Below are 26,260 nucleotides of genomic sequence, written 5' to 3' on the forward strand. Positions count from 1 at the left end.
TGGAAATGCAGGGATCCATCCAGTGGCAGTATGGAGTTAGGTCACAAGCTGGGTTCAGCAGCTGCCAGGCGGATAGGTTCAGAATCACAATCGGATTCAAGATCAGGGACAGGCAGGAGTCGGCAATGTGCAGGCTACGAGGTTCAAAGTCAGGGGCAGACTCATGGTCAGAAGTCCAGGTTGGGGTCAATAACACAGATGAACAGCGGACATAACTGGCAAGGGAAATCAGATGTAGCCTGGTCAGTAGCAAGATCAGCAGGTTTTCAGGAACACAGTGATCAGAGCTGAAGACAATCCAGCAATGAAGCTAGGCAGACCTCAGGTTTAAATAGCCTGCTGGATGCTAGGATCTGTGGACGCACCCATGTACATTCTTGTCCTTAAAAGTCTCGTTAACATGATTTTAAGGCTCCATGCACACTGGGCGTTTTAATAACGCTGGTAATGTTAGCTGTGTAAAGTCACGTTAAAAACGTGAGTTTTTCAGCGTTTTTGCATTAGCGTTTAGCACTGTTTTGCTGCATTTTTTATTGTTTGCGTTTTTTAGTGTGTTTTTACACAAAAAAGTCCAAAAACTCTGGTTTTCTGCGTTTTTCAGCAATTTTCTGCATTAGAGCATTTTTACAGCTAAAAAACTCACTAGTAACCCACTAGTTCTGGGCATTTTTCCAGCCAAAAAGCGCTAATTACAGTCTATGTGTGCATGGAGACATAGGATAACATGCTGGGGAGTTTACTGGCTGTAGAAAACAAAATGCCAAAAGCATCAGCAGTAAAAATGTCCAGTGTGCATGAGGACTTAACCTCAAATATGAAATATAAAAAAAAAAACCACTTCATTCTCTACTGTGTACAAGCCTCTCTCCAAAACACTGAGTGTCATTTCTCTCTGCTGCCTTGTTCTTCTGTTAAAAACATGACTCGCTTCTGACAGTTTTCCCTACAACAAAAGTTAAAAAAGGTGACTAGAAGAGAGAACTGATTGTTCTCCTACTTTGTGAAGGAGGTGTGTCCCTTCCATCCAATCAGTGCTCAGAGCTGCTGGCTTTCTGAATACTTCAGATCCCCACCCCCTGCTCCTGGATCAAAGGAGAAATACTTTCTGCTTTGAGTTTTCAGAACTATCTTATGAAAGTCACTTTAACTTCTGGGGCAATCAAAGGGTTAACTGTGTACTGTTTTACTGTGTGCTGTGTATGCTTTACAGTGTAAGCACATTACTTTGTGTTGCTCTGCTATGCAGAGCAATACAAAGTAGTGTGCTGGAGCTGACAGGGGAGAGATCTGTATTGCTTACATACAGACCACTCCCCCGTCAGTGATACTCGACGATCTCTGGGTGTCTGCTGGAAATCACTGGCCAGGACCAGGTGATCGACAGCTGAAGCCGTCCCCTACCCAGAAATGCGAAATCACGTATGTGTGTGTGTATGTGTGTGTGTATATATATATATATATATATACACACATGTGATTTTGTGCATCCCTATAGCAGTATTTCTGCTATAGGGCGGTGGTGGGCAAGTGGTTAAAGAACATTTAAACCCAGCGTTTCATATTCCTGATATGTGCCTGCTGTACCATGTACTTGAATGAAAAAGTATCCTGTTCCCTTTGTGTTGCCTCCTTTGTGTGAAATCCCTGGTGTTCCTGCCAGTCCCTCCACTTTCCTATTGAAAGCTGACCACACTAAGAAGGAGAACACAGTGTGGTTAGTTCTCTAGTTGTGCTGGGAAGTCAGCCTGCTCTCCTCCAATGATTAGACTTGTTCTGAAACTCCTCCTTCCCCACTAGCACACTTAGGGCTCATGCACATTGCAGCTGATAAACTCACATTTAGGAGCTGTTCAGCATTTTTTTCAGCAGCCCCTAAAGGCACCCTAATATTTTTCTATGTGTCCATGTACACATCTTCGTTTACAGTTATTTACAGGCATTTGAGTTTACAGTTCTTTTTGTGAATGCAGAAAACTTGTGTTTAGCAGTCAATTTATCAGCGTTTCAAACACAAAACGCTTGTAAACATGGTAAATCGTGTTTATAAGCGTTTGCATTAAAAATGTTTTTTTTAACTCTTCCAGTTCCTGATGCTGTCCAGAGCCTTTTTTCATCATGAAAAATGCATGTAAAGTATTTTCAAGGTACTCAAATGGACAAAACACTGAACACAGGATATTCCTACCAAGCTTGTCACACATTGTAATGACTTATTCACACCTCAGACCTCTCCCACCCTTGGAAACAAAAGATATGTTAATGACCATTCACACCTCAAATTTCTCATGAAGACCCCCTGCCAGGTAGCCTTAATGACTCACTCCACCAGACACCTTTCCCACCCTTGGAAACAAAAGAAATGTTAATGAGCAACTCACACCTAAGCTAATCTCAACACGTACTGCTGTCTCTGCTTCCACTCTCTGTATTTGTTTGAAACAGTCTGAAATAGTTAATAATTTACCACTTTTCAGTGCATTTTGGGCATTTGGGAGGTTCTCCTGTGCTTATCTAAAAAACGCTCCTAAGCGCAAATGTGCATAAACGCATTATGCAAACATGGCTAAACAGACGTTTTTTAACCTACGTTTTCCAGTAGTCCGTTTCCATTGTACAGAAGTGTCCCGTGTACATGGGGCATTATTGGGAAGATTAGCGTACTGCTGTTTCTTCTCCCCCGCTTCTCTATGCAACTGAGAACAGAGTATGTGATCACATATATAAAAGGGGAAAAAGTTATTTATAATGATTTTTTAAAATATTTTTGGCACAAATGTTTTACCTTTTCATTTCAATTATTTAAAACTGAATGGGTTGTTTTACAAGGTGAGGGTTTACAGTCACACGTCACAGTTCATAGGCAAGAAAAAGAGTACTTGCTGCCAAGGTTTCTGATAATGAAACTAGGACAATTCACATATTGCTGAAATTAATTTCAGAAGCCCCTCTTCACATCAGAGGTCACCCTATCACATCAAATGCCGCCTATTGCATCAGAGTCCCCCCTGTACACCAGACACCCCCTTTCACATCCAAGGCCCTTATTACATCAGAGGGTGCTGAGGATGGTCACGTCAGCTGTGGGTGGCCCAGCATGCCACCTTCCCTGGATCAACATCATGCATTGTCATGCCATAGCAGCACTAACGCCATAGCAGTGAACAGGGGCGGACTGACAACTCATGGGGCCCCCGGGCAATAGGAGATCATGGGGCCCCTGTGTCCTTGCCCAAACTCAAAAAAGCCTATGAAAAAGGTACCAGGGGCATCTCACGGGGTCCCCTACTGACCCCGGGCCCTGGCAGTGACCAAATGGTCAGTCTGCTCCTGGCAGTGAATAATCCCATATGTCCTGGCCCTAGAGTATGGTTAGATGCTATGGTGCTGGTGGCTGGCCCCCAACATGGCAACCCATCAGGCCTATAAACAGTGCTGTACAGAATAACGGTCACATGACTACGAGAAGAAATGGCATTTTGATTATTGTACTTCATTGCTAAGGATATCATTAAGAGGCTTTCTGTGCTACGTTCAAATTATTTGGAGCTTTAACATGCAAAGCAAGTCCATTACCACTGCTTTCTGGCTCAAAATCCATCAGCTGCACATTTATTTATCAGAATTAGATAGTGTGTTTATTAAACAGATGTAAATATTATCAGAACCTCCTAGGAGGTATAGCTTTGGAGGCACTATCTACCTGTCCATTTCTTGTTAACGCTTGAGAATGTAAAAACCAAGGTCATGGAAACAAAAGCTTCTTCAGTTTAATTTAGGCTGTAGCTAAGCAGAAGATATTGCATTGTGAATTGTCACAATTGATATTACATACACAGATAAACCTCGACTAGCAATTTTCTTGAGCTTTGATTATGCTTTAGGCAATGTTATAAGATTTTTATATTCTAGCATACAGCTTGATTTCACAGAAAAAAGTGTTATTATCGCTCATCTTTGTTATGGTTTGGAGCATGCAGTAACAGCAAAACAAATGTGCTTTATTATGTTCCAGAGGGGTTTTTTTTCCTGGTCTTTTTACCAGGAAATATATTTTATTTTTTTGTACAGGTCATGGGGTGTTTCATGTAGAGCATATAATTGAATGCTAGAGCTTAAAATAACTATTAACTGTTTAATGTATCCTTACAACATGCACTCTAAACATAGAGATGCCGTAGATGCTTCTTAATATGTATGTTTACCAGAATTTATTTTTTTTTTAATTTTTATATATAGTGGTAAAGTTTTTGGAACCTTTGTTAGCTTTTTACTGTTTGTGTCCCCACTGGAGTGATCACCCTCTCTACCAGGGGCGGACTGACAACTCATGGGGCCCCCGGGCAATAGGAGATCATGGGGCCCCTGTGTACTTGCCCAAACTCAAAAAAGCCTATGAAAAAGGTACCAGGGGCATCTCACGGGGCCCCCTACTGACCCCAGGCCTTCGGGCAGTGCCCGTGTTTCCAAATGGTCAGTCCGCCCCTGCTCTCTACTTGTCTTCAGGAGCAACATACAAATACAAATAGAAAATTAGGTCAAATCTAATATTTTTACAATATTTTTTATTGCCACCAGAATAATTCTGGAGAAGAGAGAAGTCACTATTAGCAGAATATTTGGTGGAATGTACTCCTAATGATGAATAAGAGGACACGAGAGATGGTGCCTTAGTCTACAAGGGGAAGGGAAAAGGATGAAGGAAACAAACAGGAGGGAACGGTTGAAGAGACCAGGAAGCATAATTAAGAAAAGAGGAGATGTTTTATAGGAATGTATAAAAACTACCCTATTACAGAATGTGTGTTTGTAGCACCATAAAAGGGCATACATGTAGTGACCAAAATCAACAAAACAAATATATCACATACAATTCCACATTTAATATACAAAAGTAAAAAAATACATAGTAGTAACCACATCCATGTGTTGTACCCAGGTAAAGTTCACATCTATATTATAGAGAATATTCCTGTTTTCACAAAACTTGTCCACATAAGCAGCTTGACACGTTTCGAAAACACTTTCTTCTTCAGGGGCTCTTTTGAACAGATAGGATGTCCAGAACAGGTTCAATATATAAAAACAGTGGTAAAAGACAATAGTTACAATTGCTAAACAACATGATAGAACAGCAGGAGGCATGTAGTGGATCAGAGTTGTATGCTTGTGACATCAATGGTTACCAACAGCTATCACCCCACATGCATATGCAAAAAGTAGTTATATCAACTGGCATCTACAGATACATGATCATTCAACAATGGTAGAGCACACTGGTCATGGTGGAAATTAAAGCAGAGAGTTTAACATATTTTTGTGTGTGTCAAACATCCATCATAGAGGCTGCCCATAAAGAAGAATTTTATTTGATATTTTTCTGTTTTGTTGGTTTTGCTCACTACATGTATGCCCTTTTACAGTCCCTTTGCTAAAACACACATTATGTTATACAGTGGGATGTGGGTATACTATCATGGTGAATATGTAAATAAGATAATTATATGGCACTAAGATAGCTGGGGCGATGGGGTTGAAATGGCCATGCAATTAAAAGTGACATAGGAGTCCATAAAATTAATGAGCAAAACTCTCATTTTAAGGGCTCATGTACACTGCAGTTGCTAAACTGACATTCAGGAGCTTTTCTGCATTTTTTTCAGCAGCCCCTGAACTCTCCCTAATGTTTTCCTATGTGTCCATGTACACTATGTCGTTTACAGTCAGTTGAGTTTACAGTCGTTTCTTTGAACGCACCAAACTTGCGTGCAGGACTAGATTTTACCGGCGTTTCAAACGCTAAACTCTTGTAAAAGCGGTTAACTGTTTAGAAGCATTTGCGTTTAGAAGTGTTTTTTAACTGTTCCATGTCCAGATGCTGTCCAGAGCCTTTTTTCATCATCAGAAATGCATGCAAAGCATTTTCCATGTATTCAAATGGATAGTACACCAGCGCAGTCAATTCCAGGTTTTGTGTGAATGAAAAAATGGTAGAACGTGCTGCATTATGCTCATGATGGGATCCATAGTGAAAACAACCAGAAAAGACAGGTAATCTCAACACATACTGCTCTCTCTGCTTCTGCTCTCTCTTTTCCTTTCAAAATGTCTGAAATAGTTAATTTTTTACTATTTTTCAGTGCATTCTGGGCATTTGGGAAGGCATCCTGAGGTTATCTTTTAAAAGCGCCTCTAAACGCAAAAAGCACGTAACTGTGGTATGCAAACGCGGCTAAACTGACGTTTTCCAGCAGTCAGTTTCCATCGTTCAGAAGAGTTTTCCAAACACCCTGTGTACATGAGCCCTTAGAGTATTGGATATAATTCCAGAAGCAAGAAAGGACATGGAGTGCCACCACATAGGTTTAAATATTTCTTTTTAACAAAAGAAGGATAAAAATTGCACTGACATTTAGTGTGTACATAAAAGCATGTACCATCCTCTGTTGTGGTCTGCAGAGCTCAGCAGGGTATTGGCTGGGTAGGTAGAGCAACACAGGAAAGTTTCTGGGAGATCTGTGCAGAGTACTCTGTGGAAGCACTGCTAGAGACAGTAAGTCAATGTAGAGGACAGCTGGACAGATCCACATCCCGGCTGTCCTCTACATTGACTTGCCTTTTCCAGCAGCGCTTCCATGTCATACTCAGCATAGATCTCCCAGCCACTTCCCGGCATCGCTCTGCCTACCCAGTCTCTACTCTGCCAAGCTCTACAGACCCCAACAGAGGATGGTGCATGCCTTTATCTACACACTAAATGTTAGTGCAATTTTTAGCTTTGTTTTGTTTTAATAAAATATCTACACTTAGGTGTGGTGCTCCCTGTCCTTCCTTGTTTCTACATGCTAGCATGGTATCTTCTTCCCCCATTGAGATATAAAAACTACCCTGTTTGTCTGTCTTTCCTTATGTGTCATGTCTATGTTTGAGACTATAGAGATGTATATAGGATGATATTAAGGAGATAATTGGTGTAATTCTATGTGGAAAAGTACGAACAATAATAATAGAATAAAATGGTCAAGGGAAAAAAAAAATCTAAAGGTGAATTCTTCACTCCTGTAACATCTACCTACAGGTTTGCTCACTTTCTGTTGGGTTTGGGACACAGCCGAAAAAAAGGCTTGTCAAGGGTTTTAACCATATCTTGTGTATCGTAGAGTACCTTTTCACTTTAGATACTTTATTTGCAAAGTCTTTCATTTAGCTGCCCATACACTTGTTTGTTGTTTTTTTCTTTTTCAGAAATAATGAAAGAATTGGTGGTTGCTGTGTGATATTTACAGCGTGCATTGACCTTTCTTTACAACCTGGGCATTGTTTTGCATGTCAAAATGGATTATTTGCTTGTATCTTTCCTTCTTCAGTGTATATCAGAATAACATTGCTAGCATGCAACCAATGTGCATGATTGCTTGACTAGCTTTATGCTAGTCAAAACTATTGACTGGAGAACTATCGGCTTAACAGTGACTGCGTCCTATCAGATGTAATTACTGTTTGGATATTCAGGCGGTTGCAAGTGCTGAATACTATAGCCAGCAGTAGAGATTCCTCTATCCATACTGTCACAAACCCATGCCTAGCATTTCGTGTACATTTTTGGTGTTTTGAAATTTGTATACATTTTGGTATTTTGAAAGGAACTATAATAAATTTGTGCATTCACAGCTTAATTATTGTATTATTTACCTGAAAAAGTTGTTTGTTGTGCATATTTGTATAGCTCACTGTGTAATAATTAATGACTTTTATACATTTATAGATTTAGAGATTCCCCTCTAGTGGCTATTTGTATATTAGGGTGTATGGTCAGCATCCCTGCTGGGCAGCTGCTGAGATAAAATCGTTATGCCACAGTAGGGATTAATTAAAAGTAAACTTCAGGCAATATTAAAACCCACAGTTTAATTCAGATATGTATTCATTAAATAATCATTACATATACTTTAATATGAACTAGCATTAGTATGGGAATTAGACTTGGTATCGGCATTCTGTACTCCCCTGCACAGCAACATACCACTGTGTCTGAATTTAAGTGAACTTGTGTATATGTAATGAGCACATATGGTTACCTCCATGTCATATTTACAAACAGTTTCACTCAGTACATTTTGAATAGACTGTATTAGAATATAATTAACCACAATCACTAAATCTCATATACGTTTTAATATGTTGATGTCTTTTCCAAAGTCATTTTTCAATTTTTTGATTTTTTTCATCATTCATAAAAAAAATTCTTATCTTGAAAGTCCTTGTTCAGGCACTCTGCTCTATAGCTCTGCTTTTATGTAATGACAATATTCTGTACTTGTCCCCCAACTGTTCTCCGTCTTTGTCATCCTGGCACACGGGCTTCAAATGGTGACTATAGGCTGCAGTGCCAGGGCACGTTGCATAGGCATGGTCCAATGTTTTCACTGTCAGTAAACCTGCCCTGAGAAATTAAAGTGTTACTAAACCCAGGTTCCTTCATTCGCTATATCTGGTCTCCCACACTGCACAGAACATGGAAGTGCAATTATTTTAGTGAATATAAACTGCTAAATACCTTTTCTAATCAGCAGTTAGAACAGTCTTGTGACTTCTATCAGTGTCCAGCCGAGCACTGGTTATAGCTTGTAAGAGGAGTTTTCTTTCTGCTCTAGGAAGATGCAGGACCCCTGGCCTCTCTCTGGACAGTGCTGATTGGCCCTGTGCTGATCACATGCACTCTCCCAAGAAACAAAAAAAACCTCTCTAGCAATACACACTAAACTGAGCATGTGCCAAGTGTCTACACACGATGTGTCTTATCAGAAGTCAGGATCAAACAACCTTTTTACACAATGCAGAGCATTAACCCCTTAGGTTCCACAGTGGGTATAACAAGCATGCCTTACTGCTTATACAGACTGATTTTACTGTTGCGGGTTTAGTAACAGTTTAAGTGCCATTAAACTATTGCTGGAGTGCATGCAGGTCAATACAAAATGGTTGCAAAAAGGTTGTAGGACATTGGCAGCACTGGGATGCAACAAAAAATTAAAAAAAGGTGCAAAACAGGTGAAACAATTTTAATATTTTTTTGTATGCTGTTTATAATACACAATGCTTTAGCAACTAAATGTCATTCAGTTAGGGTTTCCATCTTCTTTAAGGAGACATTGTTGCCTACTCTAGGCAGGGCAAAAGGACAGCATTTCTGCAAAGTGACCCCCTATATTTACTTTACCAGCAATTGCTTGCTTCAAGGCATTCTGTGAATAGTGCCCATGCCAAGCAGGTGACCACCTTTGGTTACTATGCAGCAGAGCAGCCATTCCGCATGCGATCCGGACAACAGCAGTGATCACTGTTGCAGTGGCGCCTACAATGATTTCCAGTTTCCAAATGTATCTCACAGATATAGAATATGCATGCTTACATTGATTCAAGCTGTAACTATGCTCAAAAATCCATGCTTAAACTTCCATAACTATGTTTAAGTATCCATGCCTAAACCGCAGCTTTAATATCTGGTAGCGCTGGAGTGTTGCAACCGGATGGCTGCAGAATAGGAAGGGGTAGTATAGAGGAGTTTGCTGGTTCTTTTCAAGAGATTTTGTCACTTTGCCCTGAATTAAGCAAAAAAAAAAAATAGGGGTTTGATTTACTATAGGAAAATAAACTGTTCCCTTTGCAACTGCGGCTACATTTTCCCCAGAGTAAATGTGATGTATGTACCCAAAGAACCCCCAGTTGGACTTTAATGCAGCGATAGGATCATACATGTATTAAAAGACATTTGGTTAAAATAGATTTTTATCAACTTTATTACATACACATTTCCATTGTAATATTAAATACATGATTTCTAAAAAGAATATTGTTCTGACAGTATTCTTACTCTTAATACAAAAATATGAAACCACACAGAAAAGAGAAAAAACATTTTGACACGTTTCGATCATTCCACATTCTAGATCTTCCTCAGGGGGCATGAAAGACAAAGGACTTTCTAGTAGATATATAAACAATCATAAATGAGTATACCGAAAAATAAATAAACAGATAATCAAAAAATTTTTTCATAAAAAAAGAGGTTTTTTTTTACTTACAAAAGCATATGTCAGAGCAAAAGAGATGATGATTTCCAAGATGAGAGGCTGGACACCATGTTCCGGTAGGATGCATCATCCAAGAGGGCAAGATGGTCAGATGTAAGTCACCAGACAAGGACTGGCAGAGGGGCACCAGAATATCCCCCCAATGGGAGTAAATAGGGTATGAAAAACAGAAGTAAATGTGATGTCGCTCTTCTGATTTCCATCATTCAATCATGTGCAAGCAAAAATTACGTTTTTTTTTTTCTATTTTACTTGGACCTGATTGGGTAAAGGTGAAACTTCACCATATTCACTAAGCTGTGCAACTGCACTTACCTTTAGTACATCTCAATGGGACTAAAGATGGTATGAAAAACAGAAGTAAATGTGATGTAGCTCTTCTGATTTCCATCATTCAATCATGTGCAAGAAAAACTGCAGTTTTTTTTTCTATTTTACTTGGACCTGATTGGGTAAAGGTTAAGCTTCACCACGTTCACTAAGCTCTGCAACTGCACTTGCCTTTAGTACATCCCAATGGGACTAAAGATGGTATGAAAAACAGAAGTAAGTGTGATGTAGCTCTTCTGATTTCCATCAATCAATCATGTGCAAGCAAAAATGCATTTTTTTTCTATATTACTTGGACCTGATTAGGTAAAGGTGAAAGTTCACCACATTCACTAAGCTGTGCAACTGCACTTGCCTTTAGTACATCCCAATGGGACTAAAGATGGTATAAAAACATAAGTAAATGTGATGTGGCTCTTCTGATTTCCATCATTCAATCATGTGCAAGAAAAACTGCATTTTGTATTTCTATTTTACTTGGACCTAATTGGGTAAAGGTGAAGCTTCACCACATTCACTAAGCTCTGCAACTGCAGTTGCCTTTAGTACATCCCAATGGGACTAAAGATGGTATGAAAAACAGAAGTAAATGTGATGTAGCTCTTCTGATTTCCATCAGTCATGTGCAAGCAAAAATGCATTTTTTTTTCTATATTACTTGGACCTGATTAGGTAAAGGTGAAACTTCACCACATTCACTAAGCTGTGCAACTGCACTTGCCTTTAGTACATCCCAATGGGACTAAAGATGGTATGAAAAACAGAAGTAAATGGGATGTAGCTCTTCTGTTTTCCATCAATCAATCATGTGCAAGCAGAAATGCGTTTTTTTTCTATATTACTTGGATCTAATTGGGTAAAGGTGAAACTTCACCACATTCACTAAGCTGTGCAACTGCACTTGCCTTTAGTACATCCCAATGGGACTAAAGATGGTATGAAATACAGAAGTAAATGTGACGTAGCTCTTCTGATTTTCATCATTCAATCATGTGCAACTAAAAATGCAGTTTTTTTTTTTTCTATTTTACTTGGACCTGATTGGGTAAAGGTGAAGCTTCACCACACTCACTAAGCCCTGCAACTGCACTTGCTTTTAGTACATCCACCCCTAGATTCCCTTTTAAAAAGTTAGAACTATAATAAATATGGATTAGCCAAAGTCCTTTTGTTTTATGTTGCAGAAAGAGAGTTATTACACAGCAGGTTATCAAGTGATTAACACGATGGCAAATCAAATGTAATTATTCCAAAAGAAAAAAGAAATATGATTGCAAGTGATATTTCAATTTCCTTGATATGCAGGGTAAAAAACCTATAGGTTTGTTGTGTTCTAGCGATCTATTTTAGTAATATGTCTTAAAGAACCAAGACTTGAAATAGTTAATATTTGCAGGCTAAACACTTATCACTTTCTCTTAAATGCCATAGGGAACCATTGATAAGTGGTTAGGCATTTTCTGAGTTGACGTGGTGTTCGCTTGTCCGATCGTTTTGTTGTGTTCTTGAGATCTATTTTAGTAATATGTCTTAAAGAACCAAGACTTGAAATGGTTAATATTTGCAGGCTAAACACATATCACTTTCTCTTAAATGCCATAGGGAGCCAGAGATAAGTGGTTAGGCATTTTCTGAGTTGACGTGGTGTTCGCTTGTCCGATCGCATACTTCCCAACAGACAGCAAAGAAGCAATTAAAAAAAGACATCTGTGCCAGGGTTTAACTCACCAAAGAGGGCAAGCTCTTGTGTTTAAGAGGGATAGAAATCGATCGATGAAAGTGTCTGGACCTGTTAGCACCAATAAAGCTGAAGGCCACTGGGAGCTCAGAGAGGGCCTTTTGTTGTATAGATACTGAGCAGACTGAACTGTGCCACGATAGGGGGGATAAGGGTCAGGCTGTGCAATCATCCATCTTCCTCAGTGGCAGCTTTCTGTCACATTGTAGCTTGGATCAGCTGAAGAGGCACATCTCTATTGTCGACACCACACCATTCTCAAGCAAGAGAAAATTAAGTTAATATTCAATGACCTTATACATGGCCAATAAAAGACATTCCTGTTACTTTGGAAATAATGGCATGTGACACTTCAAAAAAACAACCACTCCAGGGTCATGTGTGTTTGCTTTGGATTTCTATGCAAAGAGGCATTGTTGAACCCTCAATGGGCTTCTTTATGATTTTCTTAATAACTTGAAATTTACCTTTTGGCCCAAAAGATCAAATCATAAATTTGCATGTCATTATGCATGTGTGTCATTTATTCACATGGGGTAAATTGAATTACTGTTAGGAGTAACATTATACTGGAAAAACAACCAAGGCAAATGATGAATGTGTAGTCTGTGCAGGTGCAGAGTTTCGCTAAGCATATGTACATTCTCTCTCTTTCTGATTCATAATTAGCTCTGTTTTGCATTTATGGAAAACAGAAAGCATAATTTTAAAGTAAAGACATGTTCAGTATTAATCTGATAACATTATTGTGAAATTTAGTATACCAATTCAGAAAAGTTCATTTGACCTAATGGAAGGGGATTTTTCTAAAGGGTTTAAGCTATTTATGTTACTTGGTATGCCACTGATTTTGCTCATGTGTTGTTATGACCAACATCTGCTTTCTTATTTATAAAGAACAGACGTTAAATCTAAGTGGTGGGCTTACCTTCTAAGGTGGACTTGGGTCTATAGACATTTTCTCCAGGGCTTCCAGGTATCCCCCAAATTTGTATGCTTTGTTGTGCAATTATGGACAATAGCATGTGTGGCTGATCCTTGGCTCTCCTCCCTCTACCCTTGGCACCTTCATATTGCCCAATATGGCCATCCATTGCACTTGATAGCTGCTAGATAATTGCTATCAAATATAAAGTCTGCGTTTTGTGGCGTTGATCAGGTGCTCTGAAATTGACATGAAACTGTTTTGCTTTATGGAGCTGGAACTTTTCGTTAAGCTAATTTCAGCTCTCTAATAACCTTCCCTATATGAGAAAAGAAAATGCATACTAGTCCATGTAGTCTAGTGTTGTCTTCATTGCAGCTCAAGTGCTCCTAACTATTGCTGTGCTGCCATGCTTCAATGATATCCCGTCCATGTTCAGATGTGCTCGGGGTCTTAGCCTGCTCCCATATACCTGGCAGAGACCTTCAACATGTCTGCATATTCATGTGTTCTCGTGCTGAAAAACTGCCCCATGGGATGTGTGATTTAGACATCTTAGGAGGCAGTGTATAACCAGCCCCAGGAAATGTCACTAATAAAGGTACAAAATGTGGTGTTTTTTTTTTTTTGTTTTTTTACAAAACAAAATCTACAATTGTGTAAGAGAGAAGAGGAATCAACAGGTGAGAGGAAGTTCTTTTCATGTGTGAAGCTCTGCTTCAAGTCAGATTATTCGCTCACTTCGTTAACCTTAAAGTGTTACTAAACCCAGGCCCCTGCATTCACTATATCTGATCTCCCACAGTACACACAACATGGAAGTGCAATTATTTTAGTAAATATAAACTGCTAAATACCTTTTCTCATCAGCAGTTGGAGCTGTCTTGTGACTTCAGCAGAGCACTGGTTAAAGCTTGTAAGAGGAGTTTTCTTTCTGCTCTAGGAGGATGTGAAAGTCCTGACGCTCTGTCTGGACAGTGCTGATTGGCCCTGTGCTGGTCACATGCACTCTCCCAAGAAAACCACTCTAGCAATACACACCAAACTGTGCATGTGACTACGGATTCAGTCTGCATCAGGTGGTCATTTCAACAAGAGGAGGGGCAGAGAAGTCAGGATCAAACAGTCTTTTTACACAATGCAGAGGATTAACCCTTTAGGTTCCACAGTGAGTATAACAAGCATGCTTTACTGCATATTCAGACTGATTTTACTGTTGTGGGTTTAGTAACACTTTAATCTAAGACCTCTGTAATCCACTGTGGGAAGAATTTAGAGAACACCTTACAGGGTAACCGAATATGTACTTCCTTAGAGCAGAACTACACTGTAACTGAGCACCACAAACCAAAAGCTCTATTTAATTCATTTTTAATATTCAAAGCAAACTCACCCATCCATACATGTCTCCATGCTTTAGTTTGCTGAGAAATCTCTTAGAAAAACACTCCCTAGCATTTTTGGCAGTGGCCATCTTGTGTAAGGGCAAATGATTCATGTAGCATTTACTTCCTGAAATCCATCTGCCCTTATCTTAGGCATGAAGACAGGAGGGTGTGCTTAGCTGAGAAAGCCCCTCCTCCCTCTGGAAGACTTCTGGGATGTATGGCATCATTTACCTAGGCATGGAAACAAAGAAGTAACTGTAGAAATGTAACAAAACAGTTGTAATTAAGTAAATATGTTATACTTTCCTATCTGTTTACTACAGTAATGCTAGCAGCATAAGGATTCAAAATAGTCAATGTTGTTTGAGAGAGTGAAGTTCCACTTTAGGCCCACACTGTTTTCACCCCAACCTTATTCAAGTTACTTTTTTTTTTTTTACATCTGTACTGCTTTTTTTTTTTTATTATTATTATTATTAATAATAATAAATATTATACAGGATTTATATAGCTCCAACAGTTTGCAACATGATGGCAGACAGTACAGTTACAATAAAATTCAATACAGGAGGAATCAGAGGGCCTTGGTTATTAGAACTTACAATCTAGGAGGGAGGGAAGCTTTTCCCCTGCATTAATCTCTTCTTTATTGCCATTTAACAATTCTCTAAAGTCACCAATGGACTGAACCTATTGGGCAAGTGTTAAACAGAAATCCATTGATAGAGTAAGAATACAGCACCTCATTTAGATATTTCATTTTCTTTTCTTTGGTTTCAGATATTTACAACCAAGTGTACTATATGGTGATCTTTAGCATACAACAGGGATTTATAACATTAACAAAGGGCATAGGGCCCGTCCTTTCTTTTACCTATAGTGATTTACTCAAATTTCTCTTCATTCTGGCTTCTCTTGATGTATAGCAACAGCCAGAATAAAATCTAACACCTTTGCTAGGAAAAAAAATACAAATGGTAAAATTGAGCACATTTTGTTTATAATGGCTTGAAGCAGTACATGAACTGAGGGTTACAAATGACTTTACAACAGTTTAAGAAAAGTTTCTGGCTAACACTGTTTGAATTAGATGAGAAGTGTTACTGAGGGAAAGAATTGCTTTTCTGGTGGTTTTGTTTGAGATCGACTTTATTTCCTTCAACAGGACAAAAGTTTAACATCATTTACTTCAACCACTACATCCAAAGGTTTCAGGAACACAGTTCTGGTAGTTCTGCTTACCACAGCATTTAGAGAGAACTCATTTTTTTGTTTTCAATTTAACTTTAAGGCTCCATGCACAATGGGCGTTTTAATAGCGTTGGTAGTGTTAGCTCTGTAGTCACGTTAAAAACGTTTTGCAGCGGTTTTTAGCACTAGCGTTTAGCTGCGTTTTTCCTCCTTTGCGTTTTTTAGAAGTTTTTTATCCTTTTTTTACCCCCCTCAAAAAAAATCTTTTTGGCTACAAAAAAGTCCAAAAATGCTGGTTTGCTGCATTTTACCACATTTTTACAGCTAAAAACTCCTCTAGAAACCCACTAGTTCTGGGGTTTCTTTCCAGCCAAAAAACGTTGATTACAGTCTATGTGTGCATGGACACATATGATAACATGCTGGGGAGTTTACTGGCTGTAGAGAAAACTGCCAAAAGCCAAAAACAGCCGCTGTAAAAATGTCCAGTGTGCATGAGGACTAAACATGCCTGGGTTATTCATAAATGTATCCATGCAAAAAAGCTTGAATGATAAGGCGAGTTTTTTAACCAACATCACTGTTTTTTCTCCATCTTGAGGACCAGCTTACTCAGCACCATTTGTCCTTTTGCCTGTGACAACAAAGGAGTTTTCAGATTCCATCTGTAACGATATCACAAGTAAAATGTATTACTCTAGCTCACCCCTTTCAACATTACAGTCCTATGACCACTGTATAGCAGCGTGGATGGAATTCCTCTACCAAATATTAAAAACCGTATTGGTCCAAGTGACCGATTGCAGCCTACAAAGAGATTTCAAGATTGTGTAGCTCATTTGTGAAGAGAAGCTTACGGAATGGTTTCATATTTTAATGTAGATCACGGTTACCGACCAACAGCAAATTTACGGACAGTTTGTAAAAACCGGTGATTTTTACAACTGTCTGTAAATATCAGGGGCTGATAGTTTGTCATGCTGTGTTGACTTTTGTAAGTGTAAACCAGTCAAATTACTTGTTATGGGAATTGTCAGTGTTTCAATATTGTGTTTATACTGTTTAAATATTGCTTGTCATAGTTTTTAATGTCATTTTTCAGGCTGTCAAAAAAAATAAAGTGCTGCAACAGTAAATTTTCCACGTTTTGTCAGTACAAAATGCTGCATAAGGTTGACAACACTGATTTAGATGAAGCACACCCAATTTCAAAATAAGGGTTATATCCACTTTGTTTAAATCCTGTATATCACGTTTTGTTGGTCTTTCAGTGGGGGTCTTCTTTAAAGCAGAACTCCAGTTACTGACATTTATACAAATTCATAACATGCTTGTGTTAAATGCTCAGCTCGGTCCTGTTTACTGTAGAATTAATTGGTTTATGCCCATTGGTAATGCTGCCAGTACTGTACTTCCCTGCTTTGGCTATAAGAGCTATGGCTCTCATTTAGTACAGGGACTCTGTTGTTTACCACCTCTCCTCTTGTCCATTCAAAGAACACATTCTTTGAACAGAATACAAGGCATTCTGTGAATAGACAAGAGCTGCGATCCTGTCCTTTATCCTCCCCTCCTCTTGCCTTGTTTAAAGAATGCAAGGTATTCTGTATATTGACAAGGGGAGAGGAAAAGGAGGGTAAACAGGGTTCCTTCATTCTCACAACTGCAGTCCTGAAAGTACAGCACTGGATGTATTATCCAATGGGCACAAATCACCTAATTCTACAGTAAACGGGACCAAGCTGAGCATTTAAAGGAAATGTTTGGAATTAAAAATAAAAAAAATTACATATTAACCTCCATGCTGCAGCATTGGTTTGATGCTGCAGCTGTCCCCCGATGCCTTTAGAAGCCCGAAAACTGTGCGATCACATAACTGTCCATCACCAGTCTTCTCTGCTCCTCCAGCGTTCAATGGAGTGCCCAGCTGGAAAAAGGGGCAGGTGCAGCTGGTTCAGGCTTTCAGCAGTGTATTGAGAGGTTGAGCCACCTGCCGAACAGGGACCTGGGTGGATTCCAACAATTTGGTCAAAATCCTTTCAGAGCCTGGAGCTGACTCTGGGTCACAGGAAGAGGAGTATGGCCAAAAAAGCTGTAGATATCTTTCTGTTTTAATACACCTCAAAAGAGGTAACTTTTTTTTTTCCCCCCTTACAAACTTTTATAGATGTCTGTGGCTGAAGTTCCATTTTAGCGTACTGTACCTACATTATAAACATGAGTAATTCGTCTGGCCATCTAATGTTTCCGCAGACAGTGGTGTATTTAGGTTTTGTGCTGCCCTAGGCAACACAAAAATAGTCTGCCATCGCGGAAACTGACCACCACAACCTCCCCTTCCCCCTGCCGTGTAGAGAGCCTGGCTTTGACCAACAACACCCCTGCCCCCCACTTGGGAGAGCCTTCCACTACCCCCCCCCCGGCGAGAGAGAGACACTCTGCTTCACAGCTATGGACACCCCTAGGAACGAGTTAGGCTCTGCATACACCATCAAGCAGCCTCTCCCGGATCCCACCTGGTTTCCCATGGTGCTTGTCCCTTCTTTCATCCCTTCTTTTGCGGGGAGGTACTGCCCCCCTGCATAATGCTGCCCTAGGCAAGTGCCTTGTTTGCCTTGTGGGATATACACCCCTGGCTGTAGGTAGGTAAACTATAACATCTGCTCCTCTTGGGATAGTCTGGTGTCAGTGCCCCAAAGAACATCGGTACCAAAGTTATGCAATTTTTCACATGGGCTGTCCACATATGATTAACACTAGGCAGAAGATATTTTCCTCAACTGACCCAGATGATATGTAGCAGTAGAGGTGTTTATATAATAAGTATTTCCCATTGCTAATATTGTGTTAAAAAAGAAACAAATAGCATAGTAGATTTCTGCCACTGGCCATATTGATTTTGTAGTTTGAAAGTGCATGCCCTTCATTTTTTTACAGTTTTTACTTAGAAACAATTGTAAATATAAAAATAACGAAATCCTGGCACAAATGCTTCTGTATTCTCAAGCGGTGTTTAAACCTGTCAAATTGAAAGGATCCATAGCATATGGGTATCTTTACTTAACTGTGATAGCCAGTCAAAACCAATGCTTCAGACATCAGAATTTGCTGTGTAAGACTACAACTTATTTGTGTAAGTGTCAGCCCAAGATGTATGGTACACATAGTGACATGTCATGCTGTGAGCGGCTGGTGTGGAAGGATGTGTCTGCTTTCTTTTGTTTCTGCCTGAAGGGAAAAATAAGACTGGCAAAGCTAACAGCTGGTTTAACATTGTCACTGTGTCCAGCTGTTCCCATGGAGTTAACCAGGCAGAAGAGCACATGGGGACATCATAGATTGCATCTACCATGGGAGACGGAATAGTTATTCTCCTGATTAATCTAATGCGGTGGGGGTGAGAGCTTCAGAGCAAAGATGGAGCTCACTTTCATCATTCAGAATAATGGTTAATTCTCACCTCTTCTGCTGCTTGGTCTCTGAAGAAATCACTTGTATGGATTATAGTCCTTTTACTTTCGTATTGTCAGCAAAGCTGTGATTTCAGTTATCAGACAAGTAGAAAAGAAAGAAAATTAAGGTGCTCTGAGCTACACTTTCAGAACCTCAGTGTTCTTTTGTATGGCATGTATAAGATATATGCAGAGGCCTATTTTTCATACGTTATTATCATAAATCAGGCAGATGTCATATACAACCTTTAAAAATACAGATAGGCAGTAAAATGTAATTGGGTTTATTATTTATTTATATATTACCGGCATTTATATAGCACCACCAGTTTACACATTCCTTTACATGTTGTACTTTCAAAACAGTCCCTGCCCTCAAGGAGCATGCAATTATTATTAATATTAACATCATCATCCACTTTATAATGCCCCAGTTTTCTGTCTGACCACAAACTGCAGTATGGCTTTACATGTTTAGTTGGAATGAACACATTTGTATTCTGATAAAACGGGGCTGGTTTTTATGTGTTAATAACAATACATTGAAACTTTTATTATTATACAGGATTTATATAGCGCCAACAGTTTGCTCAGCGCTTTACAACATGAAGGTAGACATTACAGTTACAATACAATTTGTTACAAGAGGAAGCAGAGGGCCCTGCTCGTTAGAGTTATAATCTAGGAGTCTGGTTATTAAACATCAAGTATCAGTATTGCGAACACTCCCAAATTTAAATAACTACAATAAAGAAAAGAAAAGATAAAAAAACTTTCACCCTTGAAAGTGATATAATGAACAAATGACTTTTTCTTTATCCCTAGATTATCCCTTTTCAAATAGAATCTACATAAATAAAGTAAAACATAAACCTGCAATACAACCGTGCGATAGAAATAAAAAAATAAATAAAAATTACAATGTGTTAAAATAAATAAAATAAAAATAGTGTCCCAAAATGTCTCTCAAACAATTCAGATCACTTTCTCTCCACCTTCACAACTTCTTCTTGTGATATTGTAGTATCATATTTGTAATTTCGTATACAATATCACAAGAAGAAGTTGTGAAGATGGAGAGAAAGTGATCCGAATTGTTTGAGAGACATTTTGGGACACTGTTTTTATTTTTATTTTATTTATTTTAACACATTGTAATTTTTATTTATTTTTGATTTCTATCGCACGGTTGTGTTGCAGGTTTATGTTTTACTTTATTTATGTAGATTCTATTTGAAAAGGGATAATCTAGGGATAAAGAAAAAGAGTCATTTGGTTATTAAACATAGTGTATTTCTTTGGAATCTATTTGAATTTCCTGATAAATGTTGACACGCCCAGACCTCTTTATTAAGTCAACATTACTTTACATGTTGTACTTTCAAAACAGTCTTAATAATAAAGTGCTTGTGAGCTACTAGGATCTAATGTGATTGTGAAATTATACCATTTATAATACTATGGTTCGCTGATATTGATACACACACTCATATAATGTGTAATATAACCAAAAATTAAATTGCAATTATGTTGCGCGCCACGATATAATGATTTGAAATTACTAAAATTGCTTAGTTAATCATAAGTTAAATACCAATATTAATGTGATTTAACCCCACAAAAAACATTATTCAACAAAAAATAAATAATATATTAAATAAATATACTAATAATTTATATAGTGATAATCTCAATGTCAATTCATATATTCCAACAAGTGCTTTTTCTTGCAAAAGTGCCCTCTGAATTTGAATATCAATATGTGCTCACCTCAAGGGAAGCCTAACTTGCAATTAGGCAACCATAGCTTTGTATTTTATGTAACAGCATTGATATTCTCCTCTGTGTTTGTAATATACAGGATAATTAGATGTAATTCTGTATTTCATCCACCAGGGTTTTCTTGATGGTCTGCTCCCTTAATATACATTAAGTTGCATGGATCTCTCCCTCTATCTGCTGCAGGATAGAGATCTATCTTTCCATCTCTCCGTTTCTCCTTATTTCTCCATGGTTTGAATATATGGAAGAAAGAGAAATATAGTGCCTTATCCTTAATCTTGAGTGCGTGGTGACGTCAGAGCCCCTCCCCTCTGCGTTGCACCACCGGGTCACGTGGCTTCGTCAGGGGGCCCTCAAGGAACATACAATTAATATTCTCATCATCAACTTTATAATACCCCAGTTTTCTGCCTGACCACAAACTGCAGCATGGCTTTACATGTTTAGTTGGATTGAACACATTTGTATTCTGATAAAATAGGGCTGGTTTTTAGGTGTTAATAATAATACATTGAACCTCTTTTATTACTATATAAGATTTATATAGCGCCAACAGTTTGCGCAGCGCTTTACAAAATGAAGGTAGCCATTACAGTTACAATACAATTTGGTACAAGAGGAAACAGAGGGCCCTGCTCGTTAGAGTTATAATCTAGGAGTCTGGTTATTAAACATAGTGTATTTCTTTGGAATCTATTTGAATTTCCTGATAAATGTTGACACGCCCAGACCTCTTTATTAAGTCAAAATGCAGTAACCATTAGCAACCAATCAGTAATCATCTCTTACAGGTTTGATCTATAAATGTGGCACATCATTGCTGATTTTTTCATTACTGAACAAGCCCATCTGAGATGAAGGAGTCCCAACAGTTGAAAAAAAGGGGTCTGCTAACCTCAACCTCACAATAAGTCATCATAAAAGTTGGTATTGGACAAATTCATCCCTAGCTTAGAATCCTTTCCAGTAGTGAGTATCTCTGTCTACGTTTAGTTCTCTTGGACTTTATCATACAAAATGTTTGCTTGAAATGCAACAGGAAATATTCAATCTTATCTACGTTATTTAATTCTTCCTTATACAATATATGTACATTCTTTAAGGAACGACCGTGTTTTATATTTTAGGCCTGCTGCTCCTAAATGTGAGTTGACAGAGAAGACTTTGACAGATGTTTCTTCTGCCAAAAACTCTGCCTGTAAGGGGTTTTTGACTATACATCCACTTTAACTAGTGAGATTTTGCTTTGAAGATGTTAAACCAGTACATGATGCATTTTGACATGATGCCATGGGTTGCTACAAGAGAACCAGCCAAAACTGGGCTTGTGCAAGAATTCGAATATTAAAGCTGAAATTATTTTAACTGTGCAGGTTTACCTATGAAAATGTTATATTTAGTACTTTTTTACATTTAAAGGAGAAGTAGGTCCAAACCTCTTTTGGCCTGCTTCTGTGGGCCATAGGAGTTTCACTTCGTTCTGCACTCCTGTAACCCAGTTTTAGCTGACAGTGGGCTAAAGTCACTCAGCTGGTCCAGACTCTGGAGGAATCCTGACTTTATTGTTGGGATGCACCCAGATATCTTACCGGAAGCTGTCTCAGCCTCTCAGTGGACTGCCGCCTCCACAGCCTGGCAAACACTGAAGATCAAGAACTGAATGATCAGCAGTGTTTGATTGCTTGGTTCTTTGTCTTAGAGCTGGCAGGAAACAGATGCAGCATTGGATTGATGCTGCATCAACCTAGGTGAGTATGAATATTTGTTTTTTTTGTTTTAATCCCACACTTCTCTTTTAATTTTTGTTTGACTACACAGCTAAAGTCAGGGGTTCTGAGATCATCTGAAGCTTCACAGTTCCTGCCTGTTAGCTGTATAATTTTAAAAATTGTATCGTAGCTTCTGAGATTAAAGTCCACTGTATATAAGCAATTATCAGAGACAAATAAGGATCTTTCATGAATATGCAAGTTCAAAGAAATTCATTTTTATTTGCTCCTGACAGCAAATCAAGAGATGTTTTGCATCCTCCCACCCAGCACAACATTTTGTTGCCATAGGCTGGAGCTGATGTTGTGTTTTCACAATGCCAAATGCGACTATAGTAGCACTGTAGGTTGCTTAGATAATTGAAAAATTAGTTTCTGTCACCATTTTAAAAGTACAATTTCTTATTTTATATACCGGATAAAAAGAAGGTATACCCTATGTGTATTATCAAATCTTGTTTCTCTGCTTTTCGTTTTTTATCTGCATCCCTCCTCCCCTGAGTCTCTCTGCACAGTAAGAATTCTATGGAGATCTCTTTCTTTTGTTTTTTATAACAAAGGTAGGCACAGGTCTGAATAATCAATAGGGAAAGAGGGAGTAGCAGCATCTTATCATCTGCTATTGATCACTATTTACAGTAGGCCCTCAAGTGGTGGGTGGCTCCAGGGAGCAACAGATTGGAATAGGGCAACTAGAAAGACAAGCAATGAAAAACTATTTTGACAAGTAAAACTCTTTACAAGACAGATCACAGTGGGCAAGAGTTGAGAGGAAAAGAATGTGTATGTAGTAAGTAAACCGTTATTAACTGCAATACTAGTGATAGTCATGGTGGTTGTTCTTAAAAATACAGAAAGTCTAGGCATTGTGAATTATGCAAGTAAAATACAACACAAGATTTGACAATTAAAATACCTATGATGTCATCACACTTCCCAATGTGCTATGTTTCCTGATAACATGGTCACACTAAAAAAACAAAACACCTTTTTCCATAAATTACTACTCTATCATCATTAAACTGGAATTACATAGGCGATTAACTTATTTTGTCACTTAGAGATTTAATTACTTGTTGACAGTCATCTCATTTACAGCTCACTGAAATCAGTGTGATGGTAATGAGACTGCTGCCAATAAGCAGTTAAATCTTATAGTAGTAGAGATTTAATCATCTGTATATCCTAGTTGTATGTGGGAAAAGTCTGGGGAAATTTTTGAGAACAGCTTGGGTGGGACTTGGGTGTCCCAGTTTCTAAGTACCATTTTTTGCCATCCAAGGGACATGCCTGGGAGACTAGGGATTCTACATTCCAACTCCACACACTCCATCCAGCATTAATGTGCCAGCACTCCCTGTCTCAGACTAGTAAAAGGTGGTAAGTTGACCAGTCACCCTTCACAAGGAGAGAATGCCGCAATTAATGGTCAAAATACCAGGTCCTATGCGATAATATACAATATTAGTTCAGCTTTAAGAGCCTATTCACATTCATCATTAATACAACACAAGAGTTTTCATGCATTGTGTTTGGTAGATTATTCAAAATAAAACAGCCGTCACCACACTTTCAGCACATGAAAAAAGTAGGTCCTGCATGTTTTTTTTCCCAGCAACAGGGCTAACCATCTCACAGAGCAAATGCAATTGTGTATTGCAGAGTGCTACAATGCAGGTATGTTGCAGCACACTGTTGTGCATTGGGGTGCATTTAACCTTTCATTTCAATTAATCAAATTCATAATTTACAAATACATAGCTTTCAAATGTTGATTCCTTCATTTACAGAGTCATTTTGTGTGAATAAAGAACTACATTGAAATGCAATCTGTCACATAGCTGCCTAGGGCATTCCAATGACAAGGCTTGGACTGTAGTAGCGGCAACCTTGGTATTGCCTGTGGGTCTGAAAGTATCTGAGAGCTCACACTAGGAAGACATGAAAAAAAAAAAACGTTTTATACCAGTATTACATTAATTCATTCTAAAATCATTAAATGTATTTTAAAAATACTTCTGCTATTACTGCTTGATATATGCGTTTGCATTCTCCCCTGCACTGTTAAATTTAGACTTACATGCAGGCACGATTCCGTTGCTGTCAGGCATCATAATCACACCATGCTAGTTCTTCATTAATTATATATTGTATAAAGGTTTCCATGCTTTACACTTAAACCCTTTACACTTAAAGTGGTTCTAAAAGCTTAAGGTGTTTTACCTTCATGCATTCTATGCATGAAGGTAAAAAAAAACCTTCTCTGTGCAGCATCACCCCTAACCCCATCTAATACGTACCTAAGCCCCTTCTCAATCCTGCGATGTGCACTGTAGTCTTGGCTATCCCAGGACTTCCCCTCCTCATTGACTGGGACAGAAGTGGGAGCCATTAGCTCCCACTGCTGTCAATCACAGCTTGTGGGCCAATGAGAAGAGGAGAGGGGCGGGGCTGAGACGTGGCTTCGTGTGTAAATGGACACACTGAGCATCAGGTGCCCCCATAGCAAGCTGCTTGCTGTGGAGGCACCCAACGTGAGGGAGGGGCCAGAAGCACCAGTGGGGGACCCGAGAAGAGGAGGATCCGGGCTGCTCTGTGCAAAACCACTGCACACAGTAGGTCAGTATAGACATGTTTGTTATTTTAAAAAAAGCCTTTAGAATCATTTTAACTTCCCCTGACATTTAGTGTATATAAGAGCAAAACTTTTACATTTTGGATAGAATGAAAATGGATTAGATCAGCAATTTACGTTTTTATTGCATTGTATGGTATATAACGCCCATATACAGAACTATTGTCAAACAGAAAAAATTTAATAAAAAGAAGAAAATTAATATTATTTATCATTCACAGAAAGGCCAATCCTATGCAAAAATCTGACTGAAGTCCATTATTTATTCTTTTCCTTAACTGCTTTCCCTCCGCCCTATAGCAGAAATACTGCTTGTATATATATATATATATATATATATGATTTTGCAGTTCCGGGTAGGGGGCACGTGCAAGCCCTATCTGCGCCAACATTCATGGCCTCGGCTGTCAATCACCGGGTCCCGGCTGGTGACTACTCGCCGACACCCAGTGATCGCCGAGTATCTCCGACACCCAGTGATCGCCGAGTATCTCCGACACCCAGTGATCGCCGAGTATCTCCGACAGGGGAGAGACCTGTGTATAAACAACACAGATCTCTCCCCTGTCAGCTTATGCACACTTCTTTGTATGGCACTTACATAGCAGTGCCACAAAAAGCAGTATGCTTACAGTGGAAAGCGCACACACAGCATACTGTAAAACAGCACACAGTTAACCCTTTGATTGCCCCAGATGTTAACCTCTTTCTGCCCAGTGTCATTAGTACGGTGTCAGTGCTTTTTATTAGTGCTGATCACTTGGTGTCACTGGGGATGTCAGTGACACCAAGTCAGTTCCCCCCAGTGTCAGAATGTCTGCCGCAGTCCCGCTATAAGTCGCTGATCGCCGCTATTACTAGTAAAAACGTTTTTTACCAAAGATGTCGCAGAATACATTTTGGCCTAAATTTATGATGCCGCCATTACTAGTAAAAAAAAAAAAGTAAAATAAATTCCA

The 26,260-nt window shown here is 38.9% G+C and overlaps 1 protein-coding gene across 8 annotated transcripts in view; it reads left to right on the top strand.

Moving 5' to 3' along the window:
• The window catches only part of EPHA7 (EPH receptor A7), a 272,280-nt gene that overhangs the window by 35,527 nt on the left and 210,493 nt on the right, over nt 1-26,260 (top strand). The window lies entirely within an intron of this gene.

Source organism: Staurois parvus, unplaced genomic scaffold, assembly GCF_062004578.1.
Source record: "Staurois parvus isolate SC_StPar_1 unplaced genomic scaffold, SC_StPar_1.0 ptg000048l, whole genome shotgun sequence".
In the NCBI taxonomy this organism is placed as follows: Eukaryota; Metazoa; Chordata; class Amphibia; order Anura; family Ranidae; genus Staurois; species Staurois parvus.